The sequence below is a fragment of the Cervus canadensis genome, chromosome 4 (genome assembly GCF_019320065.1).
Source record: "Cervus canadensis isolate Bull #8, Minnesota chromosome 4, ASM1932006v1, whole genome shotgun sequence".
Lineage (NCBI taxonomy): Eukaryota > Metazoa > Chordata > Mammalia > Artiodactyla > Cervidae > Cervus > Cervus canadensis.
The window spans coordinates 7545443-7558662 of NC_057389.1; positions in this window are offsets into that span (position 1 = coordinate 7545443).

Here is a 13220-nt window from a genome sequence, read left to right on the forward strand (position 1 = left end):
AGAGAAATATTAATGGGCATTCATCTATGTAAAGCACCATGTTCAGCAATTTATATAATTTAGAAAATGTCATCTACACTATGCATACCATGGGATTTAATTCCATTAATTTATTTAATTCTTGTCTCATTCCAAGTGAGATTTTGAAGTATCTTTTTATTAGTATATATTAGCATACAGCTATAAGACAGGAAAAAAAAACATTAATTAATATAAAAGTAAAAATGAAGTCAATGATTTAAATAGAATCTTTTGGATAAGACTGGTGCTAAATACTGCATAAACAAGATTTCAGACTATTGCACAGTTGGACTGGAAACTTGCCTATGAGCAGGTGAGCAGTCAACTCAGTGTGGGATAAGTTTAGTTACATTACCTGGTTTCCATTAAAAGAGAAAAGAAGGTTAAAAAGAAACACCATGGCTTTTCCTGGCACTGAGAACAGGAAAAAAAAAAAAAATTTCCCCACGGATCCTATTAAGATGAGAAGGCATTTGTTCTTTATTCCCAGAATATAGTGAAAGAAACTGCAAGTCATATATTGTAATGAATTTGTGAAGGTAACAAAAGTTTGAAGTTAATCTTCTATCCAACTTTGATTCTAAAAGATATGTAATTTCTCAACTCTGTCGTGTATTTGGTCAAATGCACTGATCAGGCAGGAAGTGACGCTAAATAAATAAATGTATGTCGGAATCAAGTGCACTCTTCAAGACACTGACTGAGCTAACAGCGCCATACACGATCCCACACGGCCCACATCCCTGTTGAATACTGTGTCATTCATCTAACATACTTTTTAAAAATGATAACATGGTTGTAATACGGCCAAAGCATGTTCTCTTTTCTGTAATCATTAGCTTTGAGACTACTGGGACTGTTTACGAAGTCCCTTTCCCTAACCTGTGGCTCTCTTACAACTCACTAAGCATCCCAGGGAAGAAAGAAGAGTGTGATCCCACAAGTGTAATATCCTATCCTTGCCTCCAATTTTTTCTCTGACCTTAAAAAATAAACTCCATTCCAGTTATTATCCTCTGGAAAGGAGAACGTTCCAGGCAAATTGATGCACTGTCAAAGCTGTGATTCTTCCAGTGGTCATGTATGGGTGTGAGAGTTGGACTATAAAGAAAGCTGAGCGCCAAAGAATTGATGCTTTTGAACTGTGGTGTTGGAGAAGACTCTTGAGAGTCCCTTGAACTGCAAGGAGATCCAACCAGTCCATCCTAAAGGAGATCAGTCCTGAATATTCATTGGAAGGATGGATGTTGAAGCTGAAGCTCCAATATTTTGGCCACCTGATGCGAAGAACTGACTCATTGGAAAAGACCCTGATGCTGGGAAAGATTGAAGGCGGGAGGAGAAGGGGATGACAGAGGATGAGATGGTTGGATGGCATCACCGACTCAATGGACATGAGCTTGAGTAAACTCTGGGAGTTGGTGAAGGACAGAGAGGCCTGGAGTGCTGCTGTCCGTGGGGTCACAAAGAGTCAGACATGACTGAGCAACTGAACTGAACTGAAAAGAGTTCTATGCAGTCTCAATGAAATGATGAACAAAATGTTGAAAAAAAGGTGAAAAAGTCCAATTGCTACAGAAGGAAAACCTTGACTTTCTGGAAAGGCAGAATAGGAAACCCACAATTAAATTAAAAACCCTCACCTTTATAATGGTGAGAGATTTATCCGTTTATTAAACCAGCAATGTATTTTACCTGCTTTCTCAGTAATGGTTCTGGTTTCCTGATTTTCAGGTCTTGAATTGTCAGGTGATGGTTTTCTGATGCAAAATTACTATAATTCCAGTTTCTTTTAATATCTAACAATGAATTATAAAGTTTCTATTAAATAATCATTAACTAAAGCATTTAAAATATATTAGGAATAAGAAAGGAAATATACATTTTCTTTATTTCCTTATGGTTTATAAAATGGGGTCTAGGTGAACTTTATCTTTAGTAATATCAAGTATAAATAATTTATGTTATCCACATTGTTCCATTATGATTTAGTTTTGTTGTTGTTAGTTTACAAGTATGTCCCCAGAAGATAGTCTATGTGACCTGCAATTAATGCACAGTACAGCTGAAGTTTAAATGATTTTCAAAGAGTAACTGATGAGCTTGCAAAAAGTACCTCAAAAACATATTAAAATCTTCACTCTTTTCTTCAAGTACTCTAGATGATTGCCAAGTGAAGGTGTTTAAGTCTCGTCTACTCCCTTGGGGTAAGCCTTCTATCATGTGTCTGTATTGGGGCCTGGGTTACCCACTCCTCAAGCCACAGCAGCAGAATTTTCGCTCTCAGCGCCGTGGTACACCGGCGGTCTGCCAAGTCACCCATCATTTCTGAATCACCGATTCCTATAGTCTCATCCTCCTTGGATGAATTTACTTATATACTTTTGAATGCCAAATGTTGTAATGTTTAAGTTATGTCAGGTCGTCTGTAATCACAGAAGAGATCACAACCTAAAACTCAGGAACTTTCCTGATGTCTTTACTGGTGTCTTTCAGGGTTAATTGTCATTCACTGAGACCAAATGTGATCTTATCAATATGTAGATCATCTATGTATCCATGACAAAGGCTCTGGAAGTTAGAAGATACCCAGCAAACAGCAGCTGCATCTCTACCCAAGGGAAACAGGTATTAAGAAATCAAAATATCACCTTTATTACTGATAAAGGTTAATTTAGAGGGCATGCCATAAAATGAGATCTAAAGGAATTAGCTTAGATTCTACAGGAACAACCCACAGAAGGAAAGTTTTAGTCTGCTGTGAAAACAAACCTACCAAGTTCACTACTTCACAGGTGACAAATCCAGAAAAGAAAAATAGACTAAAAACTCCCAACTAATATCCCGGTCATAGAATGCAGACCAAAGGTCGTCACTCACAAGGTAACTTATTCTCCCTCCTTTGAGAGGATCATGTTATCGGAAATGTAAGAAAAAAAAAAAAAAATTCCCATTCCGTAACGTGTACATATATTCCTACCTAACATACCTCCCTGAGGTTAATGATTAGCCTGTTTGCTTTCCAAATGCTACATGTTGTCTGTGCTGAGTGCTCTGATTAGCCGCTCAGTCAGCTCCTTGCAACCCCAGGGACTGTAGCCCCCTAGGCTCCTCCGTCCATGGGATTCTCCAGACAGGAATCCTGGAGTGGGCTGCCATGCCCTCCTCCAGGGGATCTTCCCCACCCAGGGATTGAACCCAGGTCTCCCACACCACAGGTGTGGATTCTTTACCATCTGAGCCGCCAGGGAATCCCTGTGGCCAAATGCACAAAATGTTAATTATACCAACCTCTCAGTTATACTAACCGGCAGTTACCAGCAACCCTGAATGACAACAGCCCCTCGCCTCCCTGAGGCAGTTGCCTCTGAACACCACTGAACACCCACATCAGGAGAGGGAAAGAGAAAAGGGAACTAATGCACACACACCCTAGGTCTCCTTCACGTTTAGCTACCAGGTAATTGATTTCAACTCCATGGGAAAGAAGAAATGAAATCCATCTTCACGGAAATCTGAGGAATTATTTTCCTTCAGCAATTTATAATATAGACTTACTTTTAAAGTGAAATAATGTGTATGTAACAATCGGCTAGAGAAATAACGAGACAGAACAACAACAACAACAAAAAAAAAAAAAACAAGAGAATCGAGCATCAGAAGACCTAGTTTGGTCCAGGTCCAGCGCCAAAATATGGTGCTAGTGATTTTGGCTCTCAGCGCCAGTTTCTTAGTTAGCAAAATAAAAAATGTTGAATTCCAGAGAACTTCTGAGTATCATTATAATTTTTCTAGCACATCCATGCTTATATTATCAAACATATGATGAACTTCTCAGGGATGCGAAGAATACTGCAGAGTGTTTGCAATCTCAGCTACCAGAATTATTTCCTTCACACATTAGAAACTCAATGTTTATTCTTTCTTCTTGATATTAAACAAAAATAAATTTGGAAAAATCTTAAAAAACAAAAATAACTAGGCAAACGCTCATCAACCCTTTATTTCCTGATTCTGCGATATGCTACTGAAAATAGAAGAGTGGTGTGACTTGCACACAGAAAGGGAAATAAGACCTTCATCTGTCTCATCTTGGCTTTATCACAACTCGGCTTGACCCCTGATGAACCCTGTTTTCTAATGATAGGAAGGTGGACTGAGATACACTTTGCCTAAATGAATTTAATTTGCATTGAAAGGAAAAGAAATATAATGAGAAGCACCCGGACAGCACAGAGAACTGTGCTCAGTGCTCTGTGGTGACCTGGATGGGCAAGAAATCCAGAAAAGAGGCGATATGTGTCTACATAAAGCGGATTCACTTTGCTGAAGGGCAGACACTAACACGACAATGCAGAGCAACTATACTTCACTAAAACAAAATTTAAAACATGAAAAGAAAGAAGAAGATAGGGATCCATGTGTTTCTTCTGAACAGCTGTATGGTACACTTCCCAAAACCCCACTGTCAAAGACATGCCTAATAAGAGCAAATATGTATAATACTTACCCTGTCTCAGACGTTGTTCTAAATTTTAAAGAATGCATTAGCTCACTACTCTTTTCAAAGTTCTTCAGTAGCTCTAGGTAGCCTTCAGATATAGTCTGCCTTCACACGAAACATGAGTGATATATATACGTGTGTGTGTGTGTGTGTGTGTGTGTGTACATATATTAAAATCACTTTTTGGACATATATATATATGTGTGTGTGTGCTCAGTCACTTCAGTCGTGTCCAACTCTTTGCGACCCCATGGACTGTAGCCCACCAGGCTTCTTTGTCCATGGGATTCTCCAGGCAAGAGTACTGGAGTGGGTTGCCATTCCTTATATATATATATATATACATATATATATATACACACACATACATATATACACACAGAGACATATACATATACATATATATATGTCTTCTGGAGGGATGCATGGCAATATATGTATATGGGATTGAACCTGAGATAAATATATATATATAGTATATATATATATATCCCATTACATGTATTTCTCATTATACATCTTTTGATTTTAATGCAAATTAAATTCATTTAGGCAAAGTGTATTGCAGTTCACATTCCTATATATATATAGTTGGGATCTTCCCAACCCAGGGATTGAACCTGGGTCTCCTGCAATGCAGGGAGACTCTTTAGCATCTGAGCCTCAGGGAAGCCCTTCACTTTCACCTTCAGTACTGCAGGCTCCACTCATTTCCCAGTTACTTAGGTTGGTGATAGGTTAGTTAGGGCTTTTTCCCGTGTCCTTCAGTGAGGCTGTTTACTATCTTTAAAATACAGTTAGACTGGTTCCATTCTGGATCCTCAGACTTCCTACATGATTTATTTTTACTTTGCATACAATATTCACTCAATTGTAAATAAAACAAATAGGCTTTGACAAATTCATATATTCAACATCGCATTATCATACAAAGTAGTTTCATCAGCCTATAAAATTCCGTACTTCACCTATACAACCCCCTACTCTGAATTCTTGAAAACCACTGATCCATTTAGCATCTGCATACCTCGGTCTTTTCCAAAATGTCGAAATGTCATATAAATGACCTCATATGGTATGAGTCTTTTTAGACTTTGCTTTTAACTAACCAATATACACTTAAGGTTTATCAATGTTTGTCCATGACTTAATAGCTCATTTTTTTATAATATTAAATAGCATTCTAGGTTATGGTTGTGAGAGGGTTGTTTATCTGTGTGCCTATTGAAGTACATCTTATTTCTAGTATATGAAGATTATGAATAAAGCTGCTATAAACATCTATGTGTAGGTTTACCTTTGGACATAAATTTCCAAATTGATACCTACAGTACAAATGTGGAATGATATATTTAAGACTATGTTTAGCTTTGTAAGATACTTCTTAACTTCCTTCCAAAATGGCTGCTCCATTTTATGTTCTTCACTGACATGTCTTGTCAGTTTTGTAGATATTAGTGAGGTTTTATTTTCAGGGTAAGGTGTCTGTTCAGATCTTTTTGCACAAATTTTAATCGTGTTATATCCTTAGTGTTTTAGTTTAATAACTTTCATACATATTGGATAAAAGCATTTTATCAGATATGTTTTGCAAGTATCTTTCTCCTAGTATGTAGCTTGTCTTTTACACTCTTAATAGTATCTTTTGTAGACTAGAACTTTAAAAATTTTAATAAAGTCAACTTTATCAATTTTTTCTTTTGTAAAAACTTTTGCTTTTGATACTGTGGCAAAAACTGATTACACAATTTAAGGTCACATAGATTTTCCTCCAGTGTTTTCTTCAAAAAATTTACAGCTTTTTATTTAACATTTAAGCATATGACCCATTTTAATATTTTTGCATATGTACACTCAATTGTTACAGCTCCATTACTTCAAATGCTTTACAGGTTATCTGCATGCTACTGGTTTTAAATTGAATTATGGTTGGTTTGTTAAGTACAGACTATTTATTATTAAAATATAAGTTAGGAAACACTGTAATTTGTTAAAAAGAAACGAGCTTCCATATATCTTTTAGGATTATGTCACAATTAAAATTTTCTAAGTATTCTCCCTTAAGAACAGATGGTAATTACCTTTTCTACACAAATGTTTCTTGTGTAATTCAAGGTATGTTTGATCATTTATTCATCAATGTACACTGTTGCACAGGTTAATCCTGGCATCTAAGCCTTCATGAAGCCATCTTAACACTATGCATTAACATTTATACATTTATCACTGTAAAACTTTGTCAACATTTTTCATTCATTTAAAGAATTTTATTTAAATTATAACTCAAATCTAATTCCTGATCTTATGAATCCAAGCTCCCTGTCATTCCCAAATTAGCACTCATTACCATCAGTTGAGTAGAATTGTGATCAATTGAAGTCATTTATTTTTAATGTACAATTAATTGTTTGTGGGGCTAAAATTAATTGGACTCATTGGTTTCTCATTTTGAAAAATGAAATAAAAAAAAAATAAAGCAGTTCACAAATGATCACATTGACTTGCAGCATAAAGAGCACTAACATTTCTTAATTGACTGAATATTAGTAAAATTACTTGAGAAAATTAGATTAGTTAAGCAGTCCCAGATGTTTTTCCTGGCCACCCCTCTGTTTTTAATAGGATATCAAGATTTTAAAATGTTTGAAAATACAAAACAAATGAGAATAAGAAATGAAAACTTTTTCATTCACGAGATCCTTAAGACATAATTGGGAATGCATAGAATCAGATTTAATATTTAATTTAGAGTGCCTGTGAACATTTATTTCCAGGATTTATGAATATTTCTGATGCACCTTTTGGAGCAGTCAAAGGTCAAAATGTTGTTGAATAACACCCTCTTTGACCAAAGCCTCTAGTAAGAGATATCACATGGAAACAATTCCCTACAATTTTACAAGAGAGGAAAAAAAAAAAAAATGTCTTTCTTCACCAAGGAATTATGTGGAGCTGAGTGAAAATTCTGTTACTGTGTTGACCGGGGAAAGTAAACATATTAAGTGCTAAGGGAAGCTGATGCAGAGTTGACAGGGATTCTTTGGAAATATGTCACAGATTTCCAATAGTGTACTCACACTTTTTTAAGTCAGCAAATTACCAAACCTTGCTTAAAAGCAAAATTGAAAAAAAAGGGGGGGGTTTATTTGATTTTTAAATATGAACCACTTTCCATATATGCATGCTGTGTGCTCAGTCATGTCTACTCTTTGCGAGTCCATGAATTACAGTCCACCAGGCCCGCCTGTCCATGTAATTTCCCAGACAAGAATACTGGAGTGGGTGGCCATTTCCTGCTCCAGGGGATCTCCCTCACCCAGGGATCAAACTCGTCTCTGTCACCTCCTGCATTGGCAGGCAAATTCATTACCACTGTGCCAGGCTGGAAGCCCCTTCCATATATACTGTTCAACATTTTCAATTTACCAATTTATATAAAATATATTTATGAGGCAATGTTGCTTTCTGCATAAAAAGTTTTCTCCATGCTAGGGTTAGAGATGCTAGTATCCATACATTAATTCACTAATTTTTAAAAAAAATATTGTCTTATTTGCCATGTTTTGTCCTCAGCCTTGAGGGTATAATAGTGGACCAAAAAGGCCAAAAATAGCATTGACTTTCTCCCTCAGCTATATTGAGGTATAACTGATGTATAACATTGTAAAAACTTAAGGTGTACAACAAAACAGCTTAATTGTGTATATATCATGAACAGATTACCACAGTAAAGTTAGTTAACACATCTATCTTCTCAGATCATTCCAATTTTTTTTTTTCTTCTTTGGTGGTGAGAATTATCAAAGAGCTACTTTTCAAATATACAATACAGTGTTGTTAACTTAGCACCATTTATGGTGCTCATAATTTGGGTGGAAGGCTTGGTGAGACATAAAAAGAAAGCATTGGTCAATTGTTATTGGGTTAAGTACCTTCCCATTAATTGTGACTTTGCCTTAAAGAATTATCCTGAACGCTCTGAAAATAGATTCACAAATACCACCATTGATAGTCACTGAAATATCAGTAAAGCTTATAGGATGAGAAAGGCATTTGTAGAAAATTACTGGAGAAATGTAATGATTGCGTCTGGCCATATGGATCGACAAGGCATATTATCAGGCGCTGATCTTCCAGGAAGCAAAAAAGTGAGGAGTAATCAGGGGTAGAAAACTGCTAGTATAATTCAATTATTCTTCAACTATTTGGCTCAGAGATGTCCCTGCACATCTATGACATAAATATTCAAAGCCAAATGTTTTTCATCATAAAACGATAACTGTGAATTGCATGTAGCATTTAGCTATTGAAATAAGAAGTTAATTTCCTTTTGCCTCTTACTGTTGGGAAAAACTATAATATGGGCTATTAGTGAGTGAGGGATCCAAAAGTGTTGAGGCATAAACTCTTAAAATATTAATGATACAATTTTGATTGTTTGACTTAGTTGAATAAACATCCCTGGACCCTGATGGGGATTTCGTTAGATTCTCATAGTGATTATTTAGAAAATGAGGACCAAAAGGAAGGAAAAAAAAAGGGGAAGTTACAGGGAGGATCAGTAATCCGTGTGTGAGGAGGACATGGCCGTGGCAGAGAAGGAACAGGGGTCCAGAGGAACAGTGTTTACACTCCGGGGGCACAGAGACAGAGTAGCTCATGGAGCGGAGGAAGCAGAAAGACTGTCTGGAATGCAAACTTTTAAAAATAAAGTTGAGATGTAATTATCCTTTCAACCATGTTCCTGGCTGATGGTGAAAGGAGACCCTCGGTCTTTATACCTAAGAGTGTGGGAAGTTAAGGGCATCGTGAAAGACAGGTGGGTACTCTGAGGCTGCCATGCTGACCCATATTGAGCTTCATGAAGGGTCCTTGAGTGATCCTCTCCTGAGCAGACTCCTGCGTGGCTTCTGGAAACTGGAGGTCCCCACTACCCCGTGGTGTGTGTTTGTTCTTGATCTCTCATGCGCTCTAAGGACTGGACTTTGGGAGCTGCAGGTTCCTTGAGCCTGGGAGGTCCAGAGTTGTAACTGCCGTGCTATGGAAGGTAGGGGTTCAAATCTGATCTTCTAAGGACTCCCTAGCTTCATTTCTGATTCTCTCGTAACACGGACATAAATACATGCCACACAATTTTAAATATAATGGGGCCATCAAGTAAATTAGCATTTTTTTTATAGCAAATCCACAAACATAATGGGAAAAATACCTCTCGAGTTATCGAAAGCAAGTGAAAATGCTTTCACTCATTGAATATATTGTGCCAACACATAGAAATTGGACCAAGAACCTTTTCAACTTCACTTGGTCACTGACCTAGTTGGTATTAAATTGGGAAGCCAAGCAAAGCACGTGAGTGTTGGCATAATACCATTTTGATGACTGCTGGTCTGTAAGATGGACGCTGAGGCATCACATGTGTAGAGACTGCTCTGGTCACGTTGAACGAGTTCCTGGGTTTATTTTTCATTTCCCTTAAAGTAACTGCTAATTATATGTATTTACTCCCACTGAAAGTGAAAACTCAACATTTCGAACTAGTGAAATGGTTTTGAATATCTGGATGTATCTTTTTAGTTATGTCATTCCTTTCAAATAATTCTCTACTATTATTACTATACTTTATTTTGGATAGCCCTGATACTCTGAATAAAACCTTTCTTTGTGAATCACATGATTCAATTAGCCTTCTTAAGTTATCACTTTTAGGTTTACTTTTAAAATAGCTGGACTACATTTCTTACCTAGTTATTGACTTACAAACTGATTTAACGTCTGTGAGTGCCCAGCAAAATTTTGCTTTCAAGCTGACTATAACCAAAGTGCACACGTCTTTTGCATTTTATGAAATTTGAACATTTTCCATTTTCCCTTTTAATTAAAATCTTATTTCACTGCTCTTATTTTCCCTATTTTTCTCTGAGTAGTTGAAACAAGTGTAAATGGGAAATTTCAAAAGAATGGGAACACTTGGCTGTATTTCTGGCTGATCAAGAAGCAGAAAATGCAGGAAATCTAATGAGAAAGCTTATTATTATGATTTGCACAGCTCAGCTTTTGCATAATCAAGCATGTCAATGCACTCACACATTTGCGAATGCTGCTTGGAACTACACATCTGAATCTTTTTAATGTTCTTCCATTACCATTGCTTTTGCTGCCCCACTCAGGAAGCCGTCATCCATGACCCCAATTTTCAAAATGGGCTAGCTAAAAACAAAGACTAGATGTGTTTCCTAATCCTATCAAACCTTCTTCTTTTTTTTTTTTTAAGCAGAATGAAAACAGGTGGTGTTCTCAGTTTTTAAAGGAGACGAATTATGAACTGTAATCTGAATATGGCTGTGATTATCCAGGTACAATTGCTCACATGCAAGTTGGTAGAATTGTTGAAGAAGCTATGTAATATTCAGGCGATCTTCGTTAGCAGCTGTGGTGCTTTTGATCCCTTAATATCATGCAGTACTTCAGTTCCTAACGTTATAGGAACATATGTTACTATTTGTCAATATGACAGTGTAATACATATGCATGAGGTTGGGTATCATGCTAGGGAAACTGAACCGCCATCCCTCCAATAGAATTGATGTGCGTAGTAAATACCCCTCGCTTCCTTTCTCACACTTTCCTCATCCCTATGCTTAGGACTCACATTAAAACATGCTGAAACGGTGACGCATTGTAAGACAGTTCACTATTAGAGTCTGGTGATATTTTAAAACTCCATCAGAATGCATAAAATAACTTTATGGCAATCCATTTAACACCTATTATTAGTAGTAGTCTAGTTATTTTGCTTTTTTTGATGATTAAATCAACAATCAGAGATTCTGAATAAGAGAGATAAATTTCAAAATCATATTTTTCATGTTATTATGTAAAACAGGGTGAAATACAATTTGAGCACCATCGATTAGTGCTTCCTAAAATATCTCATGAGTAAGAAACAAAACTATATGTGAGAGTAAAACTCAATAGATGTGTAGGTGATTGAAGAGTCCCCTAAAAAGGCGTGGGTGTCACGGATTCCTGAATGATGACCTGTGAAGGACGCAGGTGGTGAGGTGACATGGGAGCAGGGATCACAATTAATATTCAGAAGAGGACATTGAGACCTTTTTTTATCTAATGTATAGATGGCATAAAAGTTTTGAGAGCTACTCAGTATTTGAAAGAATACAAAATGATGTCAACAAACTGAAAAGTAACATATAATGAGATGGAATTTTAAAACATTAAGTGGAAAGGATTGTCTTTACTCTGAAAAATAAATTGCAAAAATAACATAGCATGTGCAACATGAGGCATAACAAAAACATGTGCTACAGATTTTAACTAGAGGACAGATTAATATGAAACAACTGCAGGATGAATAAAAAGCCCTCAGCACATTTTGAATACATCAACCTTTGAACAGACCTTCATGTGTTCCAAGACAGATTTTGAAGTGTCTTCCCGCAAGCGTATATTTCCAGGTCTAATTTTGAAATTGGATTAGTATTTAGAAGTTTAAATCCTTTCAGTATCCCAAGAGAAAGAAAATTCAAAGCTTGCTACCATCTACCCCTTTAGATATGATCAACTGTGGTCAGTATCTCAGGTATAATCTCTACCAGATAGATAAGGAAAATACTCTTATATATTGTGGACACTAAACTCATACATACAATTATTATTCAGTATTGATTTAGACTCAATTAATAGGGCTTCTCAGGTGGCGCTAGTGGTAAAGAACCTGCTTGCAGGAGACATCAGAGATGCAGGTTCGATCCTTGGGTCAGGAAGATCTCCTAGAGGAGGGCATGGCAGTCTGCTCCAGGATTCTTGCCTGGAGAATTCTATGGATGGAGGAGCCAGGTGGGCTATAGTCCATGGGGTCGCAAAGAATCAGACCCAACTGAAGTGACTTAGCACGCACAAACACACAGGCCAATAGCCACACAAAGCACAAAAATATTAGATTTTCTCTGAAGCACATATCTAAAAACATTAGAAAGGCTATTCTCATAAATATATTTCTCACTGTATTATTTATTTTAGGAAAAGTAAAAATGATATTTGAAGACAAAAGCTGAATAATAGGTAAATGATGCTTTATGTATACATATATATATATACACACATATATATAGTAGGATATTGTGAAAAAGTATTTCTAAGGACTTTATAATAATATGAATTTACTCATGTCAATGTATTTATTAAACAATAAACAAAGATATATATATACATATATATGTATATATATAAACAAACCATGTGCAAGGTTATAAAAAGCATACCAAAATGGAATATACCTAACTGAAAATATTTAACAATTAGAAATATATCTGCTGAAAAACATGGGCAAATCACATGAAAGAACAATTCACAAACATAGAAAGTTACCTGGTAAATAAAATATAAAAATATCCTAATTTGTTCAAAGGACTCAAGTAAACCTACCTGAAAACACTAGTGCCATCTTATTTTCCTTAATAGGTTAAAAATATATTTAATAATACATGATGAAATCAAAATTGCAACTACCAAGAAAAGATATGAATTCACAACTCTAACAACGTAGTATTAGAATGCTTATGAAAAACTATAAATTCACACATTTTGAGCCCATCCCTCCTTAATTTCAATCCTGACTATGAGAAGTTTTCTTATGCAAAACTAGAAGCATACTAGAAACTCTATGTAAATGATC